Source organism: Apis laboriosa, unplaced genomic scaffold (assembly GCF_014066325.1).
Source record: "Apis laboriosa isolate Shangri-la unplaced genomic scaffold, ASM1406632v1 scaffold2_cov157, whole genome shotgun sequence".
In the NCBI taxonomy this organism is placed as follows: Eukaryota; Metazoa; Arthropoda; class Insecta; order Hymenoptera; family Apidae; genus Apis; species Apis laboriosa.
Genome location: NW_025222729.1, coordinates 283,575 through 293,301, shown reverse-complemented (window position 1 = coordinate 293,301; position 9,727 = coordinate 283,575). Strand labels below are relative to the sequence as shown.

Below are 9,727 nucleotides of genomic sequence, written 5' to 3'. Positions count from 1 at the left end.
TATTAGAAGAATAAAATATATTTATAGATTTTAAATCAGAGAAATTTAAAATATTATGTATATTGGTAAAAGTAAATGTGGCTAGCTAGGAATTTGAAAGTAAAGAAAATTCGCGCGGACAGATGTCGTTACTCTAAGGCGTTCGTATCCGAAGCTCCTTCGGATCCTTTCGTGAATGTTCGGGCGCCTTCGGTGGCGGGAACAGTAACTACGCGGGAGCGAAGTGTCGAGTCACATATCGTTTCGTCCGTAATAAAATATAAAATTATCGCGTAATAAAGTATTTTCGTGTGTCATTTTTGTTTTCTAAAGATGCGTGTGTGATATTAGAATACTTTTTATCATTCTAAATATGATATTGTAATTAGTTCGATAATATTTCTTACGAAATTGTCTACGTGACGCGACGCAATATTATAATTTCAAACATGGCCGCTTTTACGTTGCAACGTGAATACCAGTGACAGAGTGAAACACGAAAACGAAGCGAGAAATATATATTTTCATCAGTTACGGAAACTATTAATTCAAGTCACAACAGTATGTAAGTAAAGATTATTCAGTTTCTGTTTGTTTCTTACGAGCTTATAACATTACGAACGGCGAAAACATTTTCACGAGGAAAAGTAATTGCCTCGTCCTGTTTCGGCGTGACTATATCGCGCGTGGCAGGAGTTTCAAGAAGACTCCGTTGATGCGACATTAGCGAATGGATTAATCCGTTTTATGTCAGCTTGGCAACACGCCGATGCAGTTATACGAAGAAGCTGGCGTTCACGCCATGCATATATAACTTGGGGCGTAATTGTTATGCCGGGTAGACGTTTACGAGACGTTGCTTATCAAAACACATACTTTCGCTGTTCGTAATTCTATGGTAATGAGATATCAACACTTCACAAAATTTGGCAAACACTTGAGACAATGCCTACGCGTTTTTAAAACACTAAAAGTTACTTTAAAAGTTATAAAAACTTCTCGTTCGATTATTGATCCAATATCTCGAAAATTAAGATCACGTAGCGGATAAATATATAGGGAAAAATTGATTTTATTTATATTTAATACGATATATTTTAAGATCATTAAACTCGTTGAAGTTTTTTTCTATATAATTCAAAATATCGTTATTTATAATTATCGCTATATATAATCGTTATTTAGCTTTGTTAATATTTTAGCATGTAATTTTAATCAATTTTTAAAATTAACTTCTACTCTAGTTCTTTTCTCTCTTCGTTATTCCTATTATTATTATTTCTGCATAGAACGAAATTGCCTCTTCAGAAGTTAATTGTCGTAATTAATAAAAATTTCTGGTGTTAAGGATAAAATAAACTAAATATAGTTTCAACCATCGGGAAACTGCAATTAATCATAGTTATCTCTCACTTATCTTAGCTCCTAACAACAAAGAAAGTGGAAATTTACGATGCCAAGATATATTAAAAAATTTCTACCTTTCTCACATTAAGGAAGTACTTTCGCTGTAGTTATTCTTAATTTATTTTCGATGAATCTCTTGTAATAAATGGCATACCCGGTTATACTGAAATAATTCTCAAAGATATAATTTACAAGTTTTTAGTTAAAACAAAATTTATATTCAACAATAATCTTTCTCATTCACGAAAAGAAAAATATTGTGATATCGTAAGAAGATTTGCATTATTTTCTCATAAAAGTAATTATAGTTAAGATAAGAAAGAAGGTTGAAAGTTGAAAACTAATGGTCGACGCCAAAAATTAAATTCATCTAAAGAGTATTAAGTCATACATGATGAAATCGATGAATATTTTCATATATATATATAGAGAAAAATAGGAATACGCAGATGTGAGAGAATAGAATGTAAAGAGAAAGTAAAAATTTGTTTGAATCGTCTTTTCATTATAATTTATTTTTTCGTTGAATCTTACTTCATTATTTGATATTCATCATAATTTGCAATGAAATCTCACAATCTTTCCATGGAAATCTTAGGTTAATTAATTTCATTTTCAAAAATATTTTTGATTTTTTTTTCTTTCTGAATGAATAGAATTAAACATTGTTCTTTTCATAATTGCTTTAAAAGAAACAGTGAGAATCAAGGAATGTTTAAAATGAGGTACAGTGAAAAACAGAAATCTTCTTTCCGCTTGAAAAATTCGTGTTACTCGATGCGATTTTTACTGAAATTTCTTCTTACGTTTGGCTTGGCCATTCTAACAAAGCAATCTGTGAAAGTGCTGTTGCACACTAGTGCCAAATGATTGCCTTCTTTATACAAGACGAAACTTTATACCAACTTTATACCAAGTCCATTTTTTTTTTTGTAATATATATCTTCACTTCAACTTATGCAAATATTAACTAAAGCCAAGACTTTACTTTTGTAAACCTTAAAACTTTCTAGAAAGGTTAATTAAAGAACTCTTTCAAAAAATTATTTTAAAAGTTTTGTTTTGCACAGAACAAGAAATACAATGTCTTCGATTCACATATACGTTCATGTTTTACAAGATAGGACTAGTCTTGATTTTAATTTCACGTCGTCTGATATTTCATAATATTTCTTGTAGTTCTAAGTGTCATCTAGATCATCAAGATTGTTGAACTTTTCTAAGAAACAAATATCTTCGAATTTTATCAATATTTTTTCTTCAGTCTGTAAAAAGACTTTTGCTATCTTTTCCTCTTATGAGCCATGCATTGATTATTTCCATTTATCCAAAATATGTACAAGAAAAAGATAATAGTCGTAATTATAATAGAGAATATAAAAATAGAAAAAAGTTTAGAAAAAAATTGTAATTTCATCTCCATTTGTATTACGATATAACTATTATTATAATATTAATAGAATTATATATTGATCGATAAGTATTCATCGCAATAGTCTTGATCGAAGACGTATACACGCCTGAAAGCTTCATTTTTCTCTCATTTCTTCCCCTGTCCTTTTTCGTAACAGATGGTGATTCGATTTAACTCATCGACACATCCTTTCAGACGACTTCTACTGATTGCAATACTGTTCCAAGTTATTTATTAACTCGATTGTTCTGCCCTAGGTCACGAATTGCTGATGTAGACATTTAACACCGTTTCTCATTTCTCCTTTCCACATTTTTTTTCTCTCTTATTATATTTTACTTTATTCCCAACGCCTTTAATTTTCAACGGTTCCATTAACATCGGAATATCCTTTCATCTTGGCTTTCAATTTGTGTAAAAATATCTTTATTTTTTCGCGAAGCTCGATTTAAAAAAAAATATATATAATTGCGCGTCGATTGGAATCCTTCGTTCATATGCGTTTATGCAAATAAGCTTTACAACATAAATCTGCCTCGAAACTGTATAAATCTTCATACCGCGTACATTAACGTACGGAACCATTTCACAGTACTTTATTTTGGAACCTTAAAACCGTAGCGACAAATTTATGCGTATAATACTGATGGAGTAGAGGGACACATTAACGCTAAGTGCATACACCTAATTTCGGACTGCATAAAACTCTCTTTGCTACTTTATATTCATTATTCCAGGTGAAATTTCGATGACATTAATATATTTGTATTATAACATGGTTGTGATACGGAATATCAATTTTCATTTTTTATTTAAAAAGTCTCGAGGTAACGAAGAGAATAAATTTCAAATAAAATTTTGCGTGAAGTATAGTAATTCTTTCGATGCAGTTTTTTTTGTTTCATCGGTAGATGCAATGTTAATTTTGTTCCTGGTATCTGACATAGTGATAGTATTTTTCTTTTTCTTTTTCTTTTTTTTTTTTTTATATATAAAATTATCGCACAATTGACTCACGTCGCTATCAAGATTATACATACTTTTTTTCCGACGCTAAAGTTCTTCTAACTAGCTTACAGTTTTTAGTTTCCTGTAAACCGTAAAATAAACCGTTGTAAATCTCTGTGGGACAGAGGAGCTTACACAAACTTTTCACTGCAACGTTAACTACAGACGTTTACTGTGCAGCAAGACTTTAACGAAAACGAACGACTGTTGTTTCGAATGTTGTAACGTTACATCATGTAGCTCGCAAAAAATTTTATTAATGTCATTATTGTACGTAACTCAAAATTGTAACGGTCCATACTATCTTCTCTATTGTATAGCTTTTTAACTTTTCCCGTTAAAAATTTTACGATCCTTAATTTCTATGTTTTATGTATAAAAGTTATTAAACCTTTAGTTATTAGTCCTCTCGATCGTTTGAAAAAGTGGGACAAATAAAAGCGGTGATTTTATATACCAGTTCTACCTATTAAATTTTAAATAGTTAATTATCTTAACATAGTCGAGCCTCGGTATATTCGAATCTCATGGGACGAACTGAAATTTTTGAGTTGCGAAAGTTTCGTTTCATCAAAGTTTTTGAACAAGAGAAGTTAACAATCGAAGACTTTGCGAGGATAATTAATTTTTCAATTGTAAGATTTCAAACGATGAAAAATTTATAAATTTCGTCTGTTGGGAATTATCGAAATTCGACTATTTTTTTTTTTTTTTTTTTTGTGAAAGTAGAGTATGGAAAGTAATAAATGGAATGGGAATTGCAAATGAATCTCTTGATGTTGCGTCTCTTTTGCAGAACATAGTCAGAGAACTTTTATTATTAAGAGTAGCTGTTAGATAAATATATAAAGTACGTAGGGAAAATAAGAATGAAGAAATTATGATTTATATCATTTGAAATTAGTTGAAAACAAGTATAGTTTGTAAGATTTTTTGCGGTGCATTTATGAATAGAAATTTAAATATGCATCTATAGCTTTGCAATATCAAAGTTGTCGTATGTAATGATTAAACAACATGCTGATATTGAGATTTGGTTGTCCATTTAATAAGGATTCAATAAATTCTTAGAAGGATTAGAATAAATTCTCTTGAGATATTTAGATATTAGGGTAATGATGATATCGTAAAAATTTAATTAAAATGAGTTTCTATTTGATAATATTTCAATATTTCTATATATATTGTTGTTAGAAAGAATAGAAGCTATAATAGGAGTTATAATAATTGGAATTTCGCTATTAAAATTCGTCATTCATTTTATTATAACAATTAAAAATATTATATGATAGGCTCTATTTGATTATCTAAAATTGAGATAAATGAACGTTTTTATTCCACTTAATAACGACAAATGATTTATCCGGAGGAAACTGAGTAGTGTGAACATGATTTTTATAACCCATCAGAAGGAAAATTGTTCAGTGTGAAATAGCAAAAAGTAGAAAAGCACGGTCATTAATCAGACGTCGCGGTATGGTGTCCTCAGGGAGAAGATATACTTAGGAGAAGAATCTAGAAAATATTTGATAGTAAGAATTCGCCAATTTTATGAGAAAAACTGAAAAAGCGGAATCTTTTTAATGACAATTACAATTTCATATAATATATAGAAAAAAAGTTAAAATTCATAAATTATACGATAACATAAAATCAATCAATCCATTTAACTGAGTAGTACAATAATTTTTTGAAAAATAATTAAATTTATCGAAATAAACAAATGTATCAATATCATCGAACTATTTTTGGTTGTTTTTGCAAAAATAAAAATGTGATCAAGTACTCGATTCACAGTAAGATAAAATTTTCTTCATTGATCATGGTTTAACAAACCATGCTCTTAATTTCCTCTTAAATCGACAACATTCCGAAATTTTCTTAAGTTATTCGATTAATGGTAAAGTAAAATTTTGTTTTTCTCCATCTCCAATATTTTAATTCATTTAGGAATCACGTTATTTCTTTAATTTCTTTCATTAAACTCGATTAAACTCTAAAATCGGAACAAAATCTTTTACCAATAGTATTCGTAAATTTCATAATAAATTCTCTATTGTACAATAGATTACGTGCAACTCGATAAAAGTGTTACGCGGAAGATTTCAGTTTAAAACAAATTTGTGACGAACAAAGGCGAGGAATTAAATCGTAGGCACTTGCTTAATTGATTTTAACCGCGACTTGTAAATCTCTGCTTAACGACGAAACTTTGAGGAAACGACTGTTGGACGTGCTCGCAGGAAAGTAAAGGAAAAAAGAGGGAAGCATTTGTTAAACGTCGGTGAACAACGTCCCTTAAGAGCATCGTTCCTCGATGCTATTGGCGGAGGAAAAAGAAAATTGTCACTGCGACGTCGTTAAGCCTCCGTGGTTCATCCATTGGGAATGAATAATGATTCCTTTAAATCCATTCCGCTGGCAATAGCCTTTTGTGTAATTAATTAATTATCAGTCAACCTATTGGGATGCATTGATTCCCGAGATACATTTGTTTCTCGTTCTTTAGAAGTTAAAAAAGATATCTCGTTTCTTTAGAAGTTAAAAAAAATTTGTATCTTCTCCTAAGGAATACCATAATTGATTACACGTGATAATCACATTAATTACATGTGGTGTAATCAAGAATTATAAGGGATATAAGTAGAAATTAATTGGAGAATAATTTAGAGATATATATAATCAAAGTGAAGAAATTAATTTGCATTTAAATATCTTTTTTATCATAATATTTTTCACGTGATCGTTATGATAATGCTTTAAAGATTATCATATCATATGATATGTAACAATTATTTTACCTTATATTATATTTGAACGCGAAAATATAAATTTCACATATATTTATTCCATACATTTCATTTATTGATTTCAGATAACATTTAGGTAACGTGTAATATATTTTAATATCATTTTCCAAATGTAGTATTTTTTAATCAAAAATGAACGTAAAAAGGAATGCCTCTCCGCAATTTATTTCAATTTCTTGTATATTTTCTCATATATTATCCATATATGATATAAAAATTTAAATATTTTCATACATCAATAATTTGATAAAATTGAAAATGTAAAAGATATTTAAAATATTCAGTGAAAAATTCAATAATTTTTGTAGTATACTGAAAATGTAGAAAAAAATTTATAAAAAAAAATTTTTCACAAAAATGTCAATTTAATTTTCGTGAAAAAACAATATTTCGAAAAAATTGTTCCCAAAGATTTATAGATCGTTAAAAACTTTTAATTAAGAAATTTTTTATATACTTTCCATCGTTTATGATTTAAACGCGCCTATGCCAAGAGAACGCTTCCTCTTAAAATAAAAAAATATGACCGAACAACAAACTTTTTTGATTGTTTAAAAAAAAAAATAAATCCTATAAATTTTCATCAAAATTCATACATTCCTATATTAAATTATATCCTATTCAAAATGTAAATTAAACCCGTACATTAAAATCATCGGAAAAAACACGTCAAATCTATCTATTTACGATCGAAATGCAACAAATTCATAATTCGCCCGATGTAAATCAGTTTGATGTATACATATAATTCCAATTAAACCGCCCATAATACTATCGACGCGTAAATTCCCCGGCACTTTCACTTACGCCTAACCTCATTCCCACACGCTTGGAAATCCCTTAATGAATAAAGCGAGCGCAATACACATCATTCAACAATGAGGGAAATATCGTTGTGAAACGAAGTAGCAATTTCATTTCTATTCCCATCTCGTCGTATGAGGGTTACATTTTAATCTGCGTGGGAAACCCAATTTTTCCTAGTCCAGTAATATCATTCCCGCCGTCTTATTTCTTCCTCCACCTCTTGCTCTCATTCTCGGCCATTTACATTTCTACACCCTCGCGTACGTACACGCGTGTATCCGTATCCGTGTGGCAGATTCACGGACAAGCGACAGATACGGTTATATCGGGTGCATCGGTTGTGTCGTGGTACCAACCAACCTATATACCCGTTACCTCCAATATCCGCACAGGAACGACATTAAGGTAGGTGCAATGTCGGAAATTTGAGGCGAACCGACCAGCCTCCCTCGACCGCATCTACTTCGGTTTCTATGATTCGTACGACTTGCTGTCTTGTTCGAAGTTGAATGATAATTTTGCTATCTCGACGTGCAAGATTTAATGAATAGCGGAGGAAATTTTAATTATTGATATTAAATTGGATTTATATAATTGGATTAAAGTATATATATATATGTATGTATGTAGCAGATTTGAGAAATTTTTTGAAGAACGAGATTTTCTTTCTCTCTTTTCTTTTTTTTTTTTTTTAATGTAATAGATAGTCCACTATAAAAAGTAATATTTGGAAATTTTTAGGAGAAGTATATTGAGTCAAAAGTAAAATATAAGTAATAAATCTTGACATATATATCTTGTCACAATTAAAAAGTGATCCTTCTTCCGTTTTAATCGTTGAATTTCCAATTATTTATCTTAATACAACATTACGCGATAAAATATATATTTTTGAAAAAGTGGAACGATATTTGTAAAGAAAAAAGAAAAGAACATTACGATTGTTATTATTATTATATATATAAACTTCCAAAGAAGGAAGTCATGAAACATATGAAAAGATAAACTTCCATTTGACGAAGCCTTTTCTTCGATTTATAAATATCCCTGGTTAGACAAGAAATTCCTTGGCCATTGTGTATCTTCTTATTATGGTTAAAGAAGTGTGTTTCTGAGGTATCGTTAGAAAGTAGATCATTTACTCGCTCGTTCTTTCTTCCTTGACTTTCCCTACTTACCTTTGAAACCGTACCGTAAAGGAGTAGTCTTCCTGCCCTACTCTTTACAAAGAGAATGATTTATTTCTTCTACACCTAAGACGAGAAAAATAAAGCGCAGCTTTAAAACACGAAACTTTTAATCATTTATCGTCTCTATTAATTGATTCGAATACATCGAATTCCTTGCTCTAACATTTTTCAAATGATGAGGGTTATGTCATTATAGTATTATATTTCCAAGTACAATAATGTCCATTTTAGCATCTATCTTTCAATTTTTCGAAACAAAATCTTTAAAATAGGTTTCAAGTCTGCTGTATGAAATTTGAAATCGATATTTTATTTAATTCACATTCATTTCTTCTCTCTTCAAATTCGTAGGAATTACAGACGTATGATAAACATTTGATTCTATCTTGGATAGGTGCTAAAATAAGGTTCATTTGAGAGCAATTTTATTTTATTTTTAAATAAATAGTATGAAAGGTTCATCTAGTATTCAGTATCCAATAAAGCTCTCGATATTTATTGGATTATTATGATAATTATAGTATGTGAAATATTTAGTTTTTTGATTTAGTCAAAAATTTTAATTCGCATCACATGAAGATGAGATTAGTAATTTTGGGACAATATATATTATAATTACATGACGGTGATACGTTTTATATGAGATTTAGACAGTATAATATGATTTTAAAGAATGTTTAGATGAATGTATCGGTTAGTTTATGTCACGAGATGCATATGTGGCCGTAGTCCTCTAATGGCGACAGTTTGACATGTAGGAACATGCCACTTGCAACACGGCAAGAAATATCTGTCTATTGACAGCCTGTCGACATTACAAGGACTCTTATGTCACGTCACATTCCAAAAGCTTAAATATTTTCTACCGTTAAATCGATGACTCCGAGACAGAGTTGTCAACATCCTCGAAAAAATTCAAAATGTCTGAAATTTTGCAAATGGAATTTTTAAATATAAATAATATAATTGCAACAGATATTTCTGGTATGCTGAATACAATTGCAATATATTTGTTAAATTTAAACTTTTTTTTTATACATACAAAAATATTATGTAAAATTTAACGCAGTAGTAATGATTTCTGAATTCTTAGGACTTGATTTAAAAAAGAT

The 9,727-nt window shown here is 29.7% G+C and overlaps 1 protein-coding gene across 6 annotated transcripts in view; it reads left to right on the top strand.

The window, feature by feature from the left end:
• The first annotated feature begins 253 nt into the window (after positions 1-253).
• The window catches only part of LOC122714402 (zwei Ig domain protein zig-8-like), a 262,470-nt gene continuing 252,996 nt past the window's right edge, over positions 254-9,727 (top strand). For all 6 annotated transcript variants that reach the window (XM_043935707.1, XM_043935705.1, XM_043935708.1 and 3 more), the window contains exon 1: positions 254-544. The gene's annotated coding sequence lies outside the window, so the exon portion shown is untranslated. The remainder of the gene's footprint in view (positions 545-9,727) is intronic.